This window comes from Lactuca virosa, chromosome 1 (assembly GCF_052849685.1).
Source record: "Lactuca virosa cultivar CGN04683 chromosome 1, Lactuca_virosa_CGN04683_v6, whole genome shotgun sequence".
Taxonomy (NCBI): Eukaryota; Viridiplantae; Streptophyta; class Magnoliopsida; order Asterales; family Asteraceae; genus Lactuca; species Lactuca virosa.
In genome coordinates this window covers 329861302-329882211 of record NC_136426.1, presented here as the reverse complement: position 1 = coordinate 329882211, position 20910 = coordinate 329861302, and positions in this window count along the sequence as shown.

Sequence of the window (20910 nt, the reverse complement as noted above, 5' to 3'; positions counted from 1 at the left end):
CCCATTATCACATAGTCATAAAGGCTCAATTATGGCCCATCTATGGCCCAATTTTCCAAATTGGGCCCAAGTCCTCACATGAGCCTTATCCTAAAGCCCATCTAATTACTTTGGTCCATTAATTTGTTCTTGGATGGCCCATCAATAGTCCAATCTTCAAAGCCCAATAGGAAGGCCCAATTCAAAGCCTGAGTGAGATTAGGGCTTTCACATGAAATGATGATTAGGGTTAAGTGTTTCTTACTCGATTCCCAAAATTAGGGTTTTATTGGCATTAGGGTTTTCCAAACCCTAATTAGGGTTTCCAACCCAAATACTAGCCCATTTATCAATTTGTTGGGCTTTTAGGTCAATTAGGGCTTTATTGGGTCCATTAGGGCTTACAAGGCCCATTAGGGTTTCAAGCACCCCAAACGAATCAAACTCAACGAGGCAAGCACACTGCCACCCGAAACGGCGGCCGGTGGCGGCAGGAGGCGGCAGCCACCACCATACGGTGGTGGTTTGAGATTTCTATTATTATTTTGGCACCATTACAATGTACAACTCGATAATACACACATACACACACTAATAATAACACACACGCACACACACAACCACCCTTGTGGTGGCTGGTGGTGGTAAGTGGTGGCAGCCACCATGGCTGGCAGCCATGGTGGTCACTTTTACATTTTCATCCAACAAAACACGCATACACACGCATTAACACATCTTCTGTTGCGGATTAAACCCAGCCACCCACCTGGTGGCGATAGTAACACAAGAAGTCCGGCAGCAGCGGCGGTCGACGGCAGCAACTCCGCTATCGGCGACAACCACCATGGCCGACCGCCATGGTGGTGTTTCGTGACTCTTATTCGACAGGAACCACACACACTCGCCACCTAATCACGAACCACGAACCACAGCGGTGGCTGACAGCGGCAAACGGCGTTGGCAGCGGCTTCACGGTGGAACAGTCGCATTGCGGCGTCCACAGAGACGAAACCCATCATCAGCAGCTCGACCGGTCCTCCCACGATCGCAACGTCGGTCCCTGTGGTTTTCTTTGGTTACGTACGACGACGGCTACTAGAAGCTAAGGCGGCTGAGAAGAAAGAGAAGGAAAAGGGCGGCAGTTCCAGGTGGTCGTTGTCGTCGGCGGTTAGCAATGGCGTTCCAGCTTTGACACGGTGGCAACGCAAGTGATTGATGCTCGAACTCGTCAACGTGGCAGCAGCCGGCGATGGAAATACAAGGTCAGAATCGGAGATGTCCATCGTGAGGGTGGCGGCTGGGAAGGGAAGGTATAAGGGTGGCGGCCGATGTATGTCTAGGGTTAGGGTTTCGGAGTGGTGACGTTAAATACCGACTGCATTGAGATATTATCCCATATTGATGCATTTAGTCCCTCCTTGTCCTTCTTTCTTCAAATTCAATCCAGAAATTACCATTCCCACCCTATCTCTTAAATTCCTTACAAAATAAATCCGATATTTACTTTTTAACCCCTGTTTCCATAATTTCTTTTATATTAAGCACCAACTAATACCAAACACTCCTTGACTTATGAAAATCTTTACAAATTAAGTCCCAAAATTACACTTTAGCCCCTGGAGGTTCAAATCTTGCCATTTGACTTCCTAAAACCAACACCCCACTAACCATTTAATTATTCTATTTAAAACGGGGTGTTACAACTCTCCCCCACTTAAATTTGATTTCGTCCTCGAAATCGTTTCTTATCATTCCTTACACGCAAAACAACTTGAACTACTTGGCTACAACCCCGAGCAAAACTCTAGCCTCTCCAAGGCAACCATATCCAACCCTTGCAGGGTTCTAAAACCAGGAAAATGAATGAATCCCTTACCATATGACCGCATTTACTCAATCTGAAATCTGGAGTCTTGATGTCACACCCCGCTAAAGCGAAAACACGAGGCGTGGCAGTATAAAGGGTTTCATAGCAAAAGTTAAAAGACAACACCAACCATAGTATTAAAAATCATTACAATTTTACAATGGGTTTGAACAACTTTTAAAAGAAATTACAATGTAAATTGAAATACAACACATGCGAATGCTCCTAAAAGTCAAGTGTCCCTAAGTGCCACTTACTCGATGATTCCTGAAAAAGCATGTAAAACGAGCGTCAACTATAAAAATAGTTGGTGAGTACTCACAGATAAACAAAATAATATTGGTTCCATGAATTGAAATCAAAGTTTTGATAAAAGTTTCCAATAATAAAAGTATATTGTTAAAATGAGTAAATAAGTTTGTAAAAAAAAAAAACAAAGTTCTTTGTCATCATGAGAGATAAAGTATGTTGCCCAAATAAGATGCAATATTCATATTCTCATGGAAGATAAAGTTCGTTACTCAAACGAGTAAACAAGTTTCATTGCTAAAATGAGCAATCAATTTCATTGCTACAAGGAGCAAACAATTTCATTGCTAAAACAAGCAATCAATTTCATTGCTACAAGGAGCAAACAATTTCATTGCTAAAACATGTATATAAGTTTTCAGTAATAAAAGTTCGTTGTTGTAATGAGAAACAAAGTTCATTGCTATAATTAATAAACAAGTTTATTGCTATAAGAAGTAACGAGTTTGTATGTGTATGAGCAAACAATGAGTCTCAACCAAACCTATGACTGAAGCCCTATCAAGATCTATGCTTATCGTTCCATAGATGAATATGGTATCATGCACTCCAGCAATAGGGCGAGTGAGGAGTTGTCAATTCCTAATAGCGCTATCCATAATGACCATTGACTCAAAGAGTTAATGGTTAGAGATAAGGGAAGGGCCTTAGTACGATAAGTTCTCATGTTCCGTGTTGCATAGACATACATAGAGAGATATAGCAATAAAATAGCAATCATGTTTGATACAAATCAATTTAAATACAACATTCAAATAATAGTTTTTCGGGACATGCTTTTCCACCCCAAAACATAAAAACTGAAAATAGGGGAGTGCGTGAATACTCACTATGCATTGAGATGATGCAAATGATGCCTTGATCTACGCTCCACTCGTACCACTATCGATTCCTACACGATGTTACACACTAATGAGTCTCTAATAGAAAGCTAACACTAGTATACTTGCTACTACAATAGAATTATGCCAATATTGTGTCAAAATTTAATATTGATAAGTTACAAACATTTTTCTGTGAAAATTAAATTTCAATGAATCAATTGTTATATAACAATTTAATTGGAAAATTCACATTATTGAAATGCTAATATTTAACATTTTAAGAGGCGTTCCAATGATTTAATATTCAAAAACTAAATCAATTTAGTTCTAAAATTTCCCAAACTTTGCATTTCAATTTTAATTGAAGTCAAAGACCTAAAGATAAATTTTCTTGAATTTTTGATTTGTCTAACTATTTTTCACGATTTTAGTTTCTTGAATAACCATAAAATCATGAAAAATACTAAACACTTAAAAAAAATTACCAAACTTCATATTTTGGTTCTAACTACATTAAAAGACTTTCAGATAAATTTTCATGGATTATAGATATGTATAACCATTTTTCTTTTATTTAATTCTCTAGAAAGATAAAAATTCATGAAAAATATCAATAAGTTAAGAAAATTCCCCAAACTTTTTATATTACTGTCATTACACATACTTAAGCTGGGAAAAATATAAAAATGGATTTATAAACTGTTTAACCCAATTTTATGATTTTTGTGCATTTATTCTAATAAAAATGGAGATAAATAGAAAACAGTTTCCAAAATTGTCCAAAATTTTCGTAATACTGTTATTACATATATAGAAGCTGTGAAAAATATAAAAGATATTTTTTAATTAGTGTTGCTATTTTTCCTTGTTTAATCCTCTTAAATAATCATTAATTGAATAATAATTATTAAACAGTTAAATTAAATTACCAAAAATTGTGTACACTTCATTTACAGAGTAGATAATCTGGGAAGAATACCAAATGTGGTTTTTATATTCTGAAATCCGATTTTGTGTATTTAAGTGTATTTAATCTTAGAAAATAGGAGAAAAATAGTATACAGAAGAGAAAAATCATCAAAATTTTTTTGTAGCCTCCTAATGTACTACAAAGTGTTCTGATAAATTTTCATGAATTTTGGGTGAGCAGAACTATTTTTCCTGTTTTTAGTCCATAATATACACAAAAATCGGGGAAAAATAGGAATACATTATGAAAAATTCTGAAAATATTTTTCTATGTCTTCCACAGAGAGTATAAGCGGCGAAAATTATTATATAACCTTTTCAAATTATCTAAAGTGGTTTTATGATTTATTGGGGCTAAACAAAAAGAAAATTCAAAACCATATTAAACAGTAACAAAAATCGATGAAACTTAATGAGCGATCATTATTTAGCATAGGGGTCATCCACGAATTTAACTATGATTTATAGACCCCAGAAAGTATTTTATATGATTTATTGCCCTATTTTATTGCATTAATTATTTAATTCGAGATAAATGAATTATCTTCTGGAAATTTACAGAGCATCTTATTTTGTTGATGGGAATCTGGGAAAAATCGGATTTGGTCAGAAAAGAAGTTTTAGATATTTATTTGGAAATAAATCCTTCATGAACATATTTGAAAGCTTTTAACAACATACTTTGATGATCTAGCATCTAAGCTTGAAGATCATCACATGCATGTTTGTTTGAAGACCATTCATGAGTTTGAAATGTTCAAAAATCGTTTTTGAAAGAAAACTTAGAGTGCATGTGGTGATTTTCCACCAAAACTTGTAGAAAAGTGCATTTCCATGGTTTTGACTTAGGTTTAGGTCATGGATCTTCACCATTTTGTAACATGCAAGATGTTTTTGGTGAAAATCTACCACCATCATCATCAAAACTGAAGTGAATGAACATGCACACATATTTTCTAATAGAAAGGTGTAGAAGAAGAAGGAAATGCAAGAAAAATCTTAAAAACTTGAAGGAAAATGAAAGGAAATCGTGTTCTACCTTAATGAACACCACTACATGATGAAGATTTTGTGTTTGAGGTGTGTTCTTGGACTAGTTTTCTGGACAATTTCGTGGTTGAGGGAGAGAGGAAGAGAGAGTAGAGAGAAAATGAAGTGAGGGAGTGTGAGAGAGAAAGAGATGGAGTGGGTGTGTTGGGAAAGTGATTGAGTGTGTTGGGAAGAGGAGTGAGAGAGAGGGAAAGAGAAATCCGACTTTTGATGTTATAATATCCCTCTCCCTTTCATTTGTCTTTATAAATTTTAAATATTTTATAAAAATATCAATTATTTATAAAAGATGCAACTTAACCAAGTTTGTATGCATAAAAGTGTTGATTTTTGGTTTATAAATTAAGGGTAAATGTTAATGAGTTAAATTTCATTTTCCTTGAATGCATTTTCATAATTTTAATTGTTATAAGATCATATTATAAGGTTCATGATTATTTTTATAGAATTTTTAAGGTTAAAGTTTATAAATGTGAGTTTTTAGGGCATTTAGGGTTTTTGAGAGTTTGTAAATCTTTGGATATCAAAATTACTTGAATTTTGAGACTTCAAACTATTTTAGAGTTTCATAACTCTTATTCAAATTAGAAATATTGTTTGTAATTTATTTTTAGTGGTTTATTGGCATTCTATGTAGTGATTCCGAGATTCAAACGAAATTGAGGAATCAAGTATACTAGTCCTACTCTTCAACTTTGACTTAAGTTTCTATGAGACTTTGACCTAATTTCTACTTCTAGGTCAAGTGCATAATGTGTGTATATGATTCATGAAAAGGTGTTCGAGTCAAAGAGTGACCTAAATACGGATATTCACTACAGTTAAGTAGTTGTAGAATTCACATACCAATGTGAAATCCAAGCACATAATCCATTGTTTCTAATTGTTTCCAAGTTTCTAGTAGGTTATAACTTAGCTTCTAGTTACTAAGTCTAGTATGTGTAGTGCCTATATATGCAACTAAGTCTAGTCAAATCTAGAACTGACTCGAATTTTGACGGTTGTCACAGTCTCCCCCGGTTGAAAGAATTTCGTCCCGAAATTCAATTCTGACGTATTCTATTAGAACTCAGCCGAATACTATTGTATAGTTGGAGAGGTGGTGACTTGATTTGATTATTTTGGGTTAATTCCTCAAGGGAAGAGCCCAACTCTTTAGCTATAATCAAATTAATGTTTCCCTAATTCGAGTTCTATAGTCTAGATTGCGAGAAATTAGGATCATGGAAATCATGATCCAACCATGGCGACCTAGTCGAAAAGGATCATCTAGTTAGATATTATCTGAATTAAGAGAGCGGTATAAGTTTTGTTGAAGCACCAACTGCACTGAGAGTTAAATTCGCATTGATCCTTAAGTTGCATTCTAAATTAGCACTAAGTGTAAATTCGCCGCCTAATGAAGAAGAGATTAGGAACAATTTGTTCACTTCCGGGTTGGCTAATACCTCTGGAAAAGATATATTTCGAAATAAGAAGGGGTAGCACAAATGAAAGGGAAGCGATCGAGGGTAAGTTCCTAAAAATACGTACTAAGGGTAGGCAACGAAGTTTTGGTACATCTCAAATGTAAAGGCTATTTAAGTGTCGTCTACAAAATAAATTACGAAATTATTGAGGATCTCCGAGGCTATAATTACTACTACAGTTACTCTTACAATAATAAAACCTTATTCGAAGAATAAATATATTTAGAGAGTCATTGTTGCAAATGGAAGCGATGAAAGTTTATGATATTTTAAATTACATTGTGTAGATAGCATATTAAGTGTTTAGAAGTGAATAAAAAAAATCTCACCGTTATTAAAATGTGTGTTTAGAAATGATAATTAATCTCACTATTATCAAAATATGTAATAATTCCAAGATAACGAAAATACATGTGTGGCGATCAAACGAAGTAGTAAAATAATATAAAGATTAATTAAGGTTACAGGTTTAAGTCATCAATAAGGGAATTTATACGAAAATATTTTGATTACTCTTTTGAAAAATTGTCTAATTCTCTAAGTCAGGACAAATTCAAGCTTATGAGTCAGAATATTTATAAAAACAAAGTTGAGAGTTTAGGAACACACTGAAAATTACAAAGTAGAATGCTATTTTAAGAAATGTGTAAAAATATCGATCATTGAAAATAGTGGATTCTTAATTTAGTGTTTCTACAAAAACAATCATTTAGAAAATAGATAATCGTAAAATTCAAAACTTTTGATCTATTTAAAGAAAAGGAGAAACATAAGGATACATATCCTTCACATATATTTTCCGGATATAGAAAAATTATAAGCATAAGAGTATTCATCTTGTATATTAATTATAAGGAAAAATACAATGAAAATTGCATTTTATATCAAGTTTCTGAATTTAGAACGAAAGAGCAAATGTAAATAAGGATCACTTGTTTATAGAGATTTCAAAATAAAAACAAGATGTATATGATAAAAAGGCGTAATTGAATATATATCAAAGTTGACTAAATAAAAATTATTCCTCACGGCTATACATGTATTAATCGCTCAAAACGAAAGGATAGACTTCTAGTATGTATGTGTACAAACATGATACCAGGAGAAGCAAAATAGACAGAAACAAAGTTAGACAATGTATTATGTTACAATTATGGGTGTGCGAGATCTAAAGTCATAAGGAGAGCAAGAAATCAAGTGCGGGGGAAAGAAAAAAGGAAGGTAGCGGTGACAATGATTGTTATTGTTAAAATTATAGGAACAATACCTATAGGTAGATTAAAACCAGGTTGAGATATATTTCAAACTTTAATATTTGATGTATATTGATGATTAAATAGACATGTGAGAGTCTTAGAATGTTTGCTAATAATCACGAGTTACCTTATTAAGTTAAACTCCATTTCTGAAAAAGAAGAAACACTACAAACGGTAGTTGAAAATCTGAGAATTTGACTTTTTAGAATGGAGTTCAATAATAGTTAAAACATATAAGGTAAAGACTCAATAGATTTAGAAGAGTAATTATACATTGTTGAAAGTGCGTCACTGGAAATTTAAAAGTGAACACTAAGTTTTGCAATGCTTTATATTTTAGAAGTTTTACAGATTGTATAACTAATTTGTAATAAAATATACAAATAAGGTGTGTTTTGAAATGTAGGCATCAGTGATGTCTTGTAAACACATTTGGATTACAAAGTTGTAAAAATACCATGTTAGGTTACTAGAAAACACATTTAAGTTAAGTACAATGCCTAAATGAGAAAGTAGTCAAAAGACTTAAAACAAAAGTGGTTTGAAGATCCGATGAAGCTTTTACACATACTATGAACTTTAATGTTATATGTTTAAGTTTTATAGCATAGAGTTTAAACACTTTTATAAAATAAAATGGTTCTAAGTTTTTCGAAAACGTGTCAAAATGGTAAGCAAGGTTTAAAATGGTGTATATGTCCTTAAAAGCACATCTATCCATTGAAATGGATTTGAAATGAGATTGTAATAGCAAGATTAAAAACAATATTGGTTAAATTGAGTTTTGAAGAAAAGTGTTAAGTTAAAACAAGTTGTCAAAAGATTTTTAGCGAGAATATGACGTAAATTGTTAGGAAAGGTCTAGTAAGTTGTATGAAGTGGTTATAAAGTATTTTATCGATGATAAATAAAACCGATGAAACGAAATAACTTTTTGATGGAAGATTAAGAAATAAGGAATAAGTATGTTAGTGTAGCTGATCGTACCTAAATACTAAGGCGAGTACAAGGCGAGTATAAGACGAGTATCGATGTCTTTTTCCCAAAGATAAAGGACAAGAAAAATTGTTTCAAAAACGTTTTATGGTGTCAATGTAGTTTACGACCTTTTATAGAGGTCAAAGGGACATCCTATGTTAAGTTTTAAGCTCAAGGTGGAAACAACGTAGAGCTAAATCGTAGCGTAGTAATAAGGTCTCACGTATGGGTTAAACTTTCGTGTCTCCTCGTGAGTCGAATCCGGAATGCCCACCAATGGTATACAAGTGATTACTTAGTGGCGACTCATCTACCTCCTTACGCTATGCTCCAATTTTCATTCGTGTCGATATCGAAACACTTTTTCATCGTTGTAACTCTTAAAGACGATGAAGAGGTATTGAGGAATAATTGGTATATGTTTCGACTTAAGATAATTACTAGTGTATATCTAGCTACTAATCTTACATCTAAATTCAATAGCTATCGAGGAATACCCATTCTTAGTACTAAGTGCATTGCTCCTAGAGTGGCTAGTGATATAACCTAAGTGGTTAACCTAGCACTTGATAAGGGACAAGAATATTTCTAAATAAAGGCATTGTTATAAAAGTGTACTTAGTTTCTAAGTGTATCTAGATGAATGCCTATAATATGCAATGCCCGTACGCACACCGAAAAATTTTGTTTTCAAAAGTTTAAGTTGAAAATCGTTTTGAACATAATTCTACTATAACCGTTTCAAGCCTCACATTAAGTTTCCTTAATTAAGCATAGTTGGCCAGGCTATACTTAATTAAAGTCTGATAATGCGTACTCGAATTAGTTATACCAGTAGTATGTTCAGTATTTTAAAAACGTTTAGAAATTTTTTGGCTATAGTTGTGGTTTTCCAAACGAAAACCGGTATTCTCTATAACCTTCGGCTCTGATACCATTTCCTGTCACATCCCGCTAAAGCGGAAACACGAGGCGTGGCAGTATAAAGGGTTTCATAGCAAAAGTTAAAAGACAACACCAACCATAGTATTAAAAATCATTACAATTTTACAATGGGTTTGAACAACTTTTAAAAGAAATTACAATGTAAATTGAAATACAACACATGCGAATGCTCCTAAAAGTCAAGTGTCCCTAAGTGCCACTTACTCGATGATTCCTGAAAAAGCATGTAAAACGAGCGTCAACTATAAAAATAGTTGGTGAGTACTCACAGATAAACAAAATAATATTGGTTCCATGAATTGAAATCAAAGTTTTGATAAAAGTTTCCAATAATAAAAGTATATTGTTAAAATGAGTAAATAAGTTTGTAAAAAAAAAAACAAAGTTCTTTGTCATCATGAGAGATAAAGTATGTTGCCCAAATAAGATGCAACATTCATATTCTCATGGAAGATAAAGTTCGTTACTCAAACGAGTAAACAAGTTTCATTGCTAAAATGAGCAATCAATTTCATTGCTACAAGGAGCAAACAATTTCATTGCTAAAACGAGCAATCAATTTCATTGCTACAAGGAGCAAACAATTTCATTGCTAAAACATGTATATAAGTTTTCAGTAATAAAAGTTCGTTGTTGTAATGAGAAACAAAGTTCATTGCTATAATTAATAAACAAGTTTATTGCTATAAGAAGTAACGAGTTTGTATGTGTATGAGCAAACAATGAGTCTCAACCAAACCTATGACTGAAGCCCTATCAAGATCTATGCTTATCGTTCCATAGATGAATATGGTATCATGCACTCCAGCAATAGGGCGAGTGAGGAGTTGTCAATTCCTAATAGCGCTATCCATAATGACCATTGGCTCAAAGAGTTAATGGTTAGAGATAAGGGAAGGGCCTTAGTACGATAAGTTCTCATGTTCCGTGTTGCATAGACATACATAGAGAGACATAGCAATAAAATAGCAATCATGTTTGATACAAATCAATTTAAATACAACATTCAAATAATAGTTTTTCGGGACATGCTTTTCCACCCCAAAACATAAAAACTGAAAATAGGGGAGTGCGTGAATACTCACTATGCATTGAGATGATGCAAATGATGCCTTGATCTACGCTCCACTCGTACCACTATCGATTCCTACACGATGTTACACACTAATGAGTCTCTAATAGAAAGCTAACACTAGTATACTTGCTACTACAATAGAATTATGCCAATATTGTGTCAAAATTTAATATTGATAAGTTACAAACATTTTTCTGTGAAAATTAAATTTCAATGAATCAATTGTTATATAACAATTTAATTGGAAAATTCACATTATTGAAATGCTAATATTTAACATTTTAAGAGGCGTTCCAATGATTTAATATTCAAAAACTAAATCAATTTAGTTCTAAAATTTCCCAAACTTTGCATTTCAATTTTAATTGAAGTCAAAGACCTAAAGATAAATTTTCTTGAATTTTTGATTTGTCTAACTATTTTTCACGATTTTAGTTTCTTGAATAACCATAAAATCATGAAAAATACTAAACACTTAACAAAAATTACCAAACTTCATATTTTGGTTCTAACTACATTAAAAGACTTTCAGATAAATTTTCATGGATTATAGATATGTATAACCATTTTTCTTATATTTAATTCTCTAAATAGATAAAAATTCATGAAAAATATCAATAAGTTAAGAAAATTCCCCAAACTTTTTATATTACTGCCATTACACATACTTAATCTGGGAAAAATATAAAAATGGATTTATAAACTGTTTAACCCAATTTTATGATTTTTGTGCATTTATTCTAATAAAAATGGAGATAAATAGAAAACAGTTTCCAAAATTGTCCAAAATTTTTGTAACACTGTTATTACATATATAGAAGCTGTGAAAAATATAAAAGATATTTTTCAATTAGTGTTGCTATTTTTCCTTGTTTAATCCTCTTAAATAATCATTAATTGAATAATAATTATTAAACAGTTAAATTAAATTACCAAAAATTTTGTACACTTCATTTACAGAGTAGATAATCTGGGAAGAATACCAAATGTGGTTTTTATATACTGAAATCCGATTTTGTGTATTTAAGTGTATTTAATCTTAGAAAATAAGAGAAAAATAGTATACAGAAGAGAAAAATCATCAAAATTTTTATGTAGCCTCCTAATGTACTACAAAGTGTTCTGATAAATTTTCATGAATTTTGGGTGAGCAGAACTATTTTTCCTGTTTTTAGTCCATAATATACACAAAAATCGGGGAAAAATAGGAATACATTATGAACAATTCTGAAAATATTAGTCTAAGTCTTCCACAGAGAGTATAAGCGGCGAAAATTATTATATAACCTTTTCAAATTATCTAAAGCGGTTTTATGATTTATTGGGGCTAAACAAAAAGAAAATTCAAAACCATATTAAACAGTAACAAAAATCGATGAAACTTAATGAGCGATCATTATTTAGCATAGGGGTCATCCACGAATTTAACTAGGATTTATAGACCCCAGAAAGTATTTTATATGATTTATTGCCCTATTTTCTTGCATTAATTATAGTAATTCGAGATAAATGAATTATCTTCTGGAAATTTACAGAGCATCTTATTTTGTTGGTGGGAATCTGGGAAAAATCGGATTTGGTCAGAAAAGAAGTTTTAGATATTTATTTGGAAATAAATCCTTCATGAACATATTTGAAAGCTTTTAACAACATACTTTGATGATCTAGCATCTAAGCTTGAAGATCATCACATGCATGTTTGTTTGAAGACCATTCATGAGTTTGAAATGTTCAAAAATCGTTTTTGAAAGAAAACTTAGAGTGCATGTGGAGATTTTCCACCAAAACTTGTAGAAAAGTGCATTTCCATGGTTTTGACTTAGGTTTAGGTCATGGATCTTCACCATTTTGTAACATGCAAGATGTTTTTGGTGAAAATCTACCACCATCATCATCAAAACTGAAGTGAATGAACATGCACACATATTTTCTAATAGAAAGGTGTAGAAGAAGAAGGAAATGCAATAAAAATCTTAAAAACTTGAAGGAAAATGAAAGGAAATCGTGTTCTACCTTAATGAACACCACTACATGATGAAGATTTTGTGTTTGAGGTGTGTTCTTGGACTAGTTTTCTGGACAATTTCGTGGTTGAGGGAGAGAGGAAGAGAGAGTAGAGAGAAAATGAAGTGAGGGAGTGTGAGAGAGAAAGAGATGGAGTGGGTGTGTTGGGAAAGTGATTGAGTGTGTTGGGAAGAGGAAAGAGAGAGAGGGAAAGAGAAATCCGACTTTTGATTTTATAATATCCCTCTCCCTTTCATTTGTCTTTATAAATTTTAAATATTTTATAAAAATATCAATTATTTATAAAAGATGCAACTTAACCAAGTTTGTATGCATAAAAGTGTTGATTTTTGGTTTATAAATTAAGGGTAAATGTTAATGAGTTAAATTTCATTTTCCTTGAATGCATTTTCATAATTTTAATTGTTATAAGATCATATTATAAGGTTCATGATTATTTTTATAGAATTTTTAAGGTTAAAGTTTATAAATGTGAGTTTTTAGGGCATTTAGGGTTTTTGAGAGTTTGTAAATCTTTGGATATCAAAATTACTTGAATTTTGAGACTTCAAACTATTTTAGAGTTTCATAACTCTTATTCAAATTAGAAATATTGTTTGTAATTTATTTTTAGCGGTTTATTGGCATTCTATGTAGTGATTCCGAGATTCAAACGAAATTGAGGAATCAAGTATACTAGTCCTACTCTTCAACTTTGACTTAAGTTTCTATGAGACTTTGACCTAATTTCTACTTCTAGGTCAAGTGCATAATGTGTGTATATGATTCATGAAAAGGTGTTCGAGTCAAAGAGTGACCTAAATACGGATATTCACTACAGTTAAGTAGTTGTAGAATTCACATACCAATGTGAAATCCAAGCACATAATCCATTGTTTCTAATTGTTTCCAAGTTTCTAGTAGGTTATAACTTAGCTTCTAGTTACTAAGTCTAGTATGTGTAGTGCCTATATATGCAACTAAGTCTAGTCAAATCTAGAACTGACTCGAATTTTGACGGTTGTCACAGTCTCCCCCGGTTGAAAGAATTTCGTCCCGAAATTCAATTCTGACGTATTCTATTAGAACTCAGCCGAATACTATTGTATAGTTGGAGAGGTGGTGACTTGATTTGATTATTTTGGGTTAATTCCTCAAGGGAAGAGCCCAACTCTTTAGCTATAATCAAATTAATGTTTCCCTAATTCGAGTTCTATAGTCTAGATTGCGAGAAATTAGGATCATGGAAATCATGATCCAACCATGGCGACCTAGTCGAAAAGGATCATCTAGTTAGATATTATCTGAATTAAGAGAGCGGTATAAGTTTTGTTGAAGCACCAACTGCACTGAGAGTTAAATTCGCATTGATCCTTAAGTTGCATTCTAAATTAGCACTAAGTGTAAATTCACCGCCTAATGAAGAAGAGATTAGGAACAATTTGTTCACTTCCGGGTTGGCTAATACCTCTGGAAAAGATATATTTCGAAATAAGAAGGGGTAGCACAAATGAAAGGGAAGCGATCGAGGGTAAGTTCCTAAAAATACGTACTAAGGGTAGGCAACGAAGTTTTGGTACATCTCAAATGTAAAGGCTATTTAAGTGTCGTCTACAAAATAAATTACGAAATTATTGAGGATCTCCGAGGCTATAATTACTACTACAGTTACTCTTACAATAATAAAACCTTATTCGAAGAATAAATATATTTAGAGAGTCATTGTTGCAAATGGAAGCGATGAAAGTTTATGATATTTTAAATTACATTGTGTAGATAGCATATTAAGTGTTTAGAAGTGAATAAAAAAAATCTCACCGTTATTAAAATGTGTGTTTAGAAATGATAATTAATCTCACTATTATCAAAATATGTAATAATTCCAAGATAACAAAAATACATGTGTGGCGATCAAACGAAGTAGTAAAATAATATAAAGATTAATTAAGGTTACAGGTTTAAGTCATCAATAAGGGAATTTATACGAAAATATTTTGATTACTCTTTTGAAAAATTGTCTAATTCTCTAAGTCAGGACAAATTCAAGCTTATGAGTCAGAATATTTATAAAAACAAAGTTGAGAGTTTAGGAACACACTGAAAATTACAAAGTAGAATGCTATTTTAAGAAATGTGTAAAAATATCGATCATTGAAAATAGTGGATTCTTAATTTAGTGTTTCTACAAAAACAATCATTTAGAAAATAGATAATCGTAAAATTCAAAACTTTTGATCTATTTAAAGAAAAGGAGAAACATAAGGATACATATCCTTCACATATATTTTCCGGATATAGAAAAATTATAAGCATAAGAGTATTCATCTTGTATATTAATTATAAGGAAAAATACAATGAAAATTGCATTTTATATCAAGTTTCTGAATTTAGAACGAAAGAGCAAATGTAAATAAGGATCACTTGTTTATAGAGATTTCAAAATAAAAACAAGATGTATATGATAAAAAGGCGTAATTGAATATATATCAAAGTTGACTAAATAAAAATTATTCCTCACGGCTATACATGTATTAATCGCTCAAAACGAAAGGATAGACTTCTAGTATGTATGTGTACAAACATGATACCAGGAGAAGCAAAATAGACAGAAACAAAGTTAGACAATGTATTATGTTACAATTATGGGTGTGCGAGATCTAAAGTCATAAGGAGAGCAAGAAATCAAGTGCGGGGGAAAGAAAAAAGGAAGGTAGCGGTGACAATGATTGTTATTGTTAAAATTATAGGAACAATACCTATAGGTAGATTAAAACCAGGTTGAGATATATTTCAAACTTTAATATTTGATGTATATTGATGATTAAATAGACATGTGAGAGTCTTAGAATGTTTGCTAATAATCACGAGTTACCTTATTAAGTTAAACTCCATTTCTGAAAAAGAAGAAACACTACAAACGGTAGTTGAAAATCTGAGAATTTGACTTTTTAGAATGGAGTTCAATAATAGTTAAAACATATAAGGTAAAGACTCAATAGATTTAGAAGAGTAATTATACATTGTTGAAAGTGCGTCACTGGAAATTTAAAAGTGAACACTAAGTTTTGCAATGCTTTATATTTTAGAAGTTTTACAGATTGTATAACTAATTTGTAATAAAATATACAAATAAGGTGTGTTTTGAAATGTAGGCATCAGTGATGTCTTGTAAACACATTTGGATTACAAAGTTGTAAAAATACCATGTTAGGTTACTAGAAAACACATTTAAGTTAAGTACAATGCCTAAATGAGAAAGTAGTCAAAAGACTTAAAACAAAAGTGGTTTGAAGATCCGATGAAGCTTTTACACATACTATGAACTTTAATGTTATATGTTTAAGTTTTATAGCATAGAGTTTAAACACTTTTATAAAATAAAATGGTTCTAAGTTTTTCGAAAACGTGTGAAAATGGTAAGCAAGGTTTAAAATGGTGTATATGTCCTTAAAAGCACATCTATCCATTGAAATGGATTTGAAATGAGATTGTAATAGCAAGATTAAAAACAATATTGGTTAAATTGAGTTTTGAAGAAAAGTGTTAAGTTAAAACAAGTTGTCAAAAGATTTTTAGCGAGAATATGACGTAAATTGTTAGGAAAGGTCTAGTAAGTTGTATGAAGTGGTTATAAAGTATTTTATCGATGATAAATAAAACCGATGAAACGAAATAACTTTTTGATGGAAGATTAAGAAATAAGGAATAAGTATGTTAGTGTAGCTGATCGTACCTAAATACTAAGGCGAGTACAAGGCGAGTATAAGACGAGTATCGATGTCTTTTTCCCAAAGATAAAGGACAAGAAAAATTGTTTCAAAAACGTTTTATGGTGTCAATGTAGTTTACGACCTTTTATAGAGGTCAAAGGGACATCCTATGTTAAGTTTTAAGCTCAAGGTGGAAACAACGTAGAGCTAAATCGTAGCGTAGTAATAAGGTCTCACGTATGGGTTAAACTTTCGTGTCTCCTCGTGAGTCGAATCCGGAATGCCCACCAATGGTATACAAGTGATTACTTAGTGGCGACTCATCTACCTCCTTACGCTATGCTCCAATTTTCATTCGTGTCGATATCGAAACACTTTTTCATCGTTGTAACTCTTAAAGACGATGAAGAGGTATTGAGGAATAATTGGTATATGTTTCGACTTAAGATAATTACTAGTGTATATCTAGCTACTAATCTTACATCTAAATTCAATAGCTATCGAGGAATACCCATTCTTAGTACTAAGTGCATTGCTCCTAGAGTGGCTAGTGATATAACCTAAGTGGTTAACCTAGCACTTGATAAGGGACAAGAATATTTCTAAATAAAGGCATTGTTATAAAAGTGTACTTAGTTTCTAAGTGTATCTAGATGAATGCCTATAATATGCAATGCCCGTACGCACACCGAAAAATTTTGTTTTCAAAAGTTTAAGTTGAAAATCGTTTTGAACATAATTCTACTATAACCGTTTCAAGCCTCACATTAAGTTTCCTTAATTAAGCATAGTTGGCCAGGCTATACTTAATTAAAGTCTGATAATGCGTACTCGAATTAGTTATACCAGTAGTATGTTCAGTATTTTAAAAACGTTTAGAAATTTTTTGGCTATAGTTGTGGTTTTCCAAACGAAAACCGGTATTCTCTATAACCTTCGGCTCTGATACCATTTCCTGTCACATCCCGCTAAAGCGGAAACACGAGGCGTGGCAGTATAAAGGGTTTCATAGCAAAAGTTAAAAGACAACACCAACCATAGTATTAAAAATCATTACAATTTTACAATGGGTTTGAACAACTTTTAAAAGAAATTACAATGTAAATTGAAATACAACACATGCGAATGCTCCTAAAAGTCAAGTGTCCCTAAGTGCCACTTACTCGATGATTCCTGAAAAAGCATGTAAAACGAGCGTCAACTATAAAAATAGTTGGTGAGTACTCACAGATAAACAAAATAATATTGGTTCCATGAATTGAAATCAAAGTTTTGATAAAAGTTTCCAATAATAAAAGTATATTGTTAAAATGAGTAAATAAGTTTGTAAAAAAAAAAACAAAGTTCTTTGTCATCATGAGAGATAAAGTATGTTGCCCAAATAAGATGCAACATTCATATTCTCATGGAAGATAAAGTTCGTTACTCAAACGAGTAAACAAGTTTCATTGCTAAAATGAGCAATCAATTTCATTGCTACAAGGAGCAAACAATTTCATTGCTAAAACGAGCAATCAATTTCATTGCTACAAGGAGCAAACAATTTCATTGCTAAAACATGTATATAAGTTTTCAGTAATAAAAGTTCGTTGTTGTAATGAGAAACAAAGTTCATTGCTATAATTAATAAACAAGTTTATTGCTATAAGAAGTAACGAGTTTGTATGTGTATGAGCAAACAATGAGTCTCAACCAAACCTATGACTGAAGCCCTATCAAGATCTATGCTTATCGTTCCATAGATGAATATGGTATCATGCACTCCAGCAATAGGGCGAGTGAGGAGTTGTCAATTCCTAATAGCGCTATCCATAATGACCATTGGCTCAAAGAGTTAATGGTTAGAGATAAGGGAAGGGCCTTAGTACGATAAGTTCTCATGTTCCGTGTTGCATAGACATACATAGAGAGACATAGCAATAAAATAGCAATCATGTTTGATACAAATCAATTTAAATACAACATTCAAATAATAGTTTTTCGGGACATGCTTTTCCACCCCAAAACATAAAAACTGAAAATAGGGGAGTGCGTGAATACTCACTATGCATTGAGATGATGCAAATGATGCCTTGATCTACGCTCCACTCGTACCACTATCGATTCCTACACGATGTTACACACTAATGAGTCTCTAATAGAAAGCTAACACTAGTATACTTGCTACTACAATAGAATTATGCCAATATTGTGTCAAAATTTAATATTGATAAGTTACAAACATTTTTCTGTGAAAATTAAATTTCAATGAATCAATTGTTATATAACAATTTAATTGGAAAATTCACATTATTGAAATGCTAATATTTAACATTTTAAGAGGCGTTCCAATGATTTAATATTCAAAAACTAAATCAATTTAGTTCTAAAATTTCCCAAACTTTGCATTTCAATTTTAATTGAAGTCAAAGACCTAAAGATAAATTTTCTTGAATTTTTGATTTGTCTAACTATTTTTCACGATTTTAGTTTCTTGAATAACCATAAAATCATGAAAAATACTAAACACTTAACAAAAATTACCAAACTTCATATTTTGGTTCTAACTACATTAAAAGACTTTCAGATAAATTTTCATGGATTATAGATATGTATAACCATTTTTCTTATATTTAATTCTCTAAATAGATAAAAATTCATGAAAAATATCAATAAGTTAAGAAAATTCCCCAAACTTTTTATATTACTGCCATTACACATACTTAATCTGGGAAAAATATAAAAATGGATTTATAAACTGTTTAACCCAATTTTATGATTTTTGTGCATTTATTCTAATAAAAATGGAGATAAATAGAAAACAGTTTCCAAAATTGTCCAAAATTTTTGTAACACTGTTATTACATATATAGAAGCTGTGAAAAATATAAAAGATATTTTTCAATTAGTGTTGCTATTTTTCCTTGTTTAATCCTCTTAAATAATCATTAATTGAATAATAATTATTAAACAGTTAAATTAAATTACCAAAAATTTTGTACACTTCATTTACAGAGTAGATAATCTGGGAAGAATACCAAATGTGGTTTTTATATACTGAAATCCGATTTTGTGTATTTAAGTGTATTTAATCTTAGAAAATAAGAGAAAAATAGTATACAGAAGAGAAAAATCATCAAAATTTTTATGTAGCCTCCTAATGTACTACAAAGTGTTCTGATAAATTTTCATGAATTTTGGGTGAGCAGAACTATTTTTCCTGTTTTTAGTCCATAATATACACAAAAATCGGGGAAAAATAGGAATACATTATGAACAATTCTGAAAATATTAGTCTAAGTCTTCCACAGAGAGTATAAGCGGCGAAAATTATTATATAACCTTTTCAAATTATCTAAAGCGGTTTTATGATTTATTGGGGCTAAACAAAAAGAAAATTCAAAACCATATTAAACAGTAACAAAAATCGATGAAACTTAATGAGCGATCATTATTTAGCATAGGGGTCATCCACGAATTTAACTAGGATTTATAGACCCCAGAAAGTATTTTATATGATTTATTGCCCTATTTTCTTGCATTAATTATAGTAATTCGAGATAAATGAATTATCTTCTGGAAATTTACAGAGCATCTTATTTTGTTGGTGGGAATCTGGGAAAAATCGGATTTGGTCAGAAAAGAAGTTTTAGATATTTATTTGGAAATAAATCCTTCATGAACATATTTGAAAGCTTTTAACAACATACTTTGATGATCTAGCATCTAAGCTTGAAGATCATCACATGCATGTTTGTTTGAAGACCATTCATGAGTTTGAAATGTTCAAAAATCGTTTTTGAAAGAAAACTTAGAGTGCATGTGGAGATTTTCCACCAAAACTTGTAGAAAAGTGCATTTCCATGGTTTTGACTTAGGTTTAGGTCATGGATCTTCACCATTTTGTAACATGCAAGATGTTTTTGGTGAAAATCTACCACCATCATCATCAAAACTGAAGTGAATGAACATGCACACATATTTTCTAATAGAAAGGTGTAGAAGAAGAAGGAAATGCAATAAAAATCTTAAAAACTTGAAGGAAAATGAAAGGAAATCGTGTTCTACCTTAATGAACACCACTACATGATGAAGATTTTGTGTTTGAGGTGTGTTCTTGGACTAGTTTTCTGGACAATTTCGTGGTTGAGGGAGAGAGGAAGAGAGAGTAGAGAGAAAATGAAGTGAGGGAGTGTGAGAGAGAAAGAGATGGAGTGGGTGTGTTGGGAAAGTGATTGAGTGTGTTGGGAAGAGGAAAGAGAGAGAGGGAAAGAGAAATCCGACTTTTGATTTTATAATATCCCTCTCCCTTTCATTTGTCTTTATAAATTTTAAATATTTTATAAAAATATCAATTATTTATAAAAGATGCAACTTAACCAAGTTTGTATGCATAAAAGTGTTGATTTTTGGTTTATAAATTAAGGGTAAATGTTAATGAGTTAAATTTCATTTTCCTTGAATGCATTTTCATAATTTTAATTGTTATAAGATC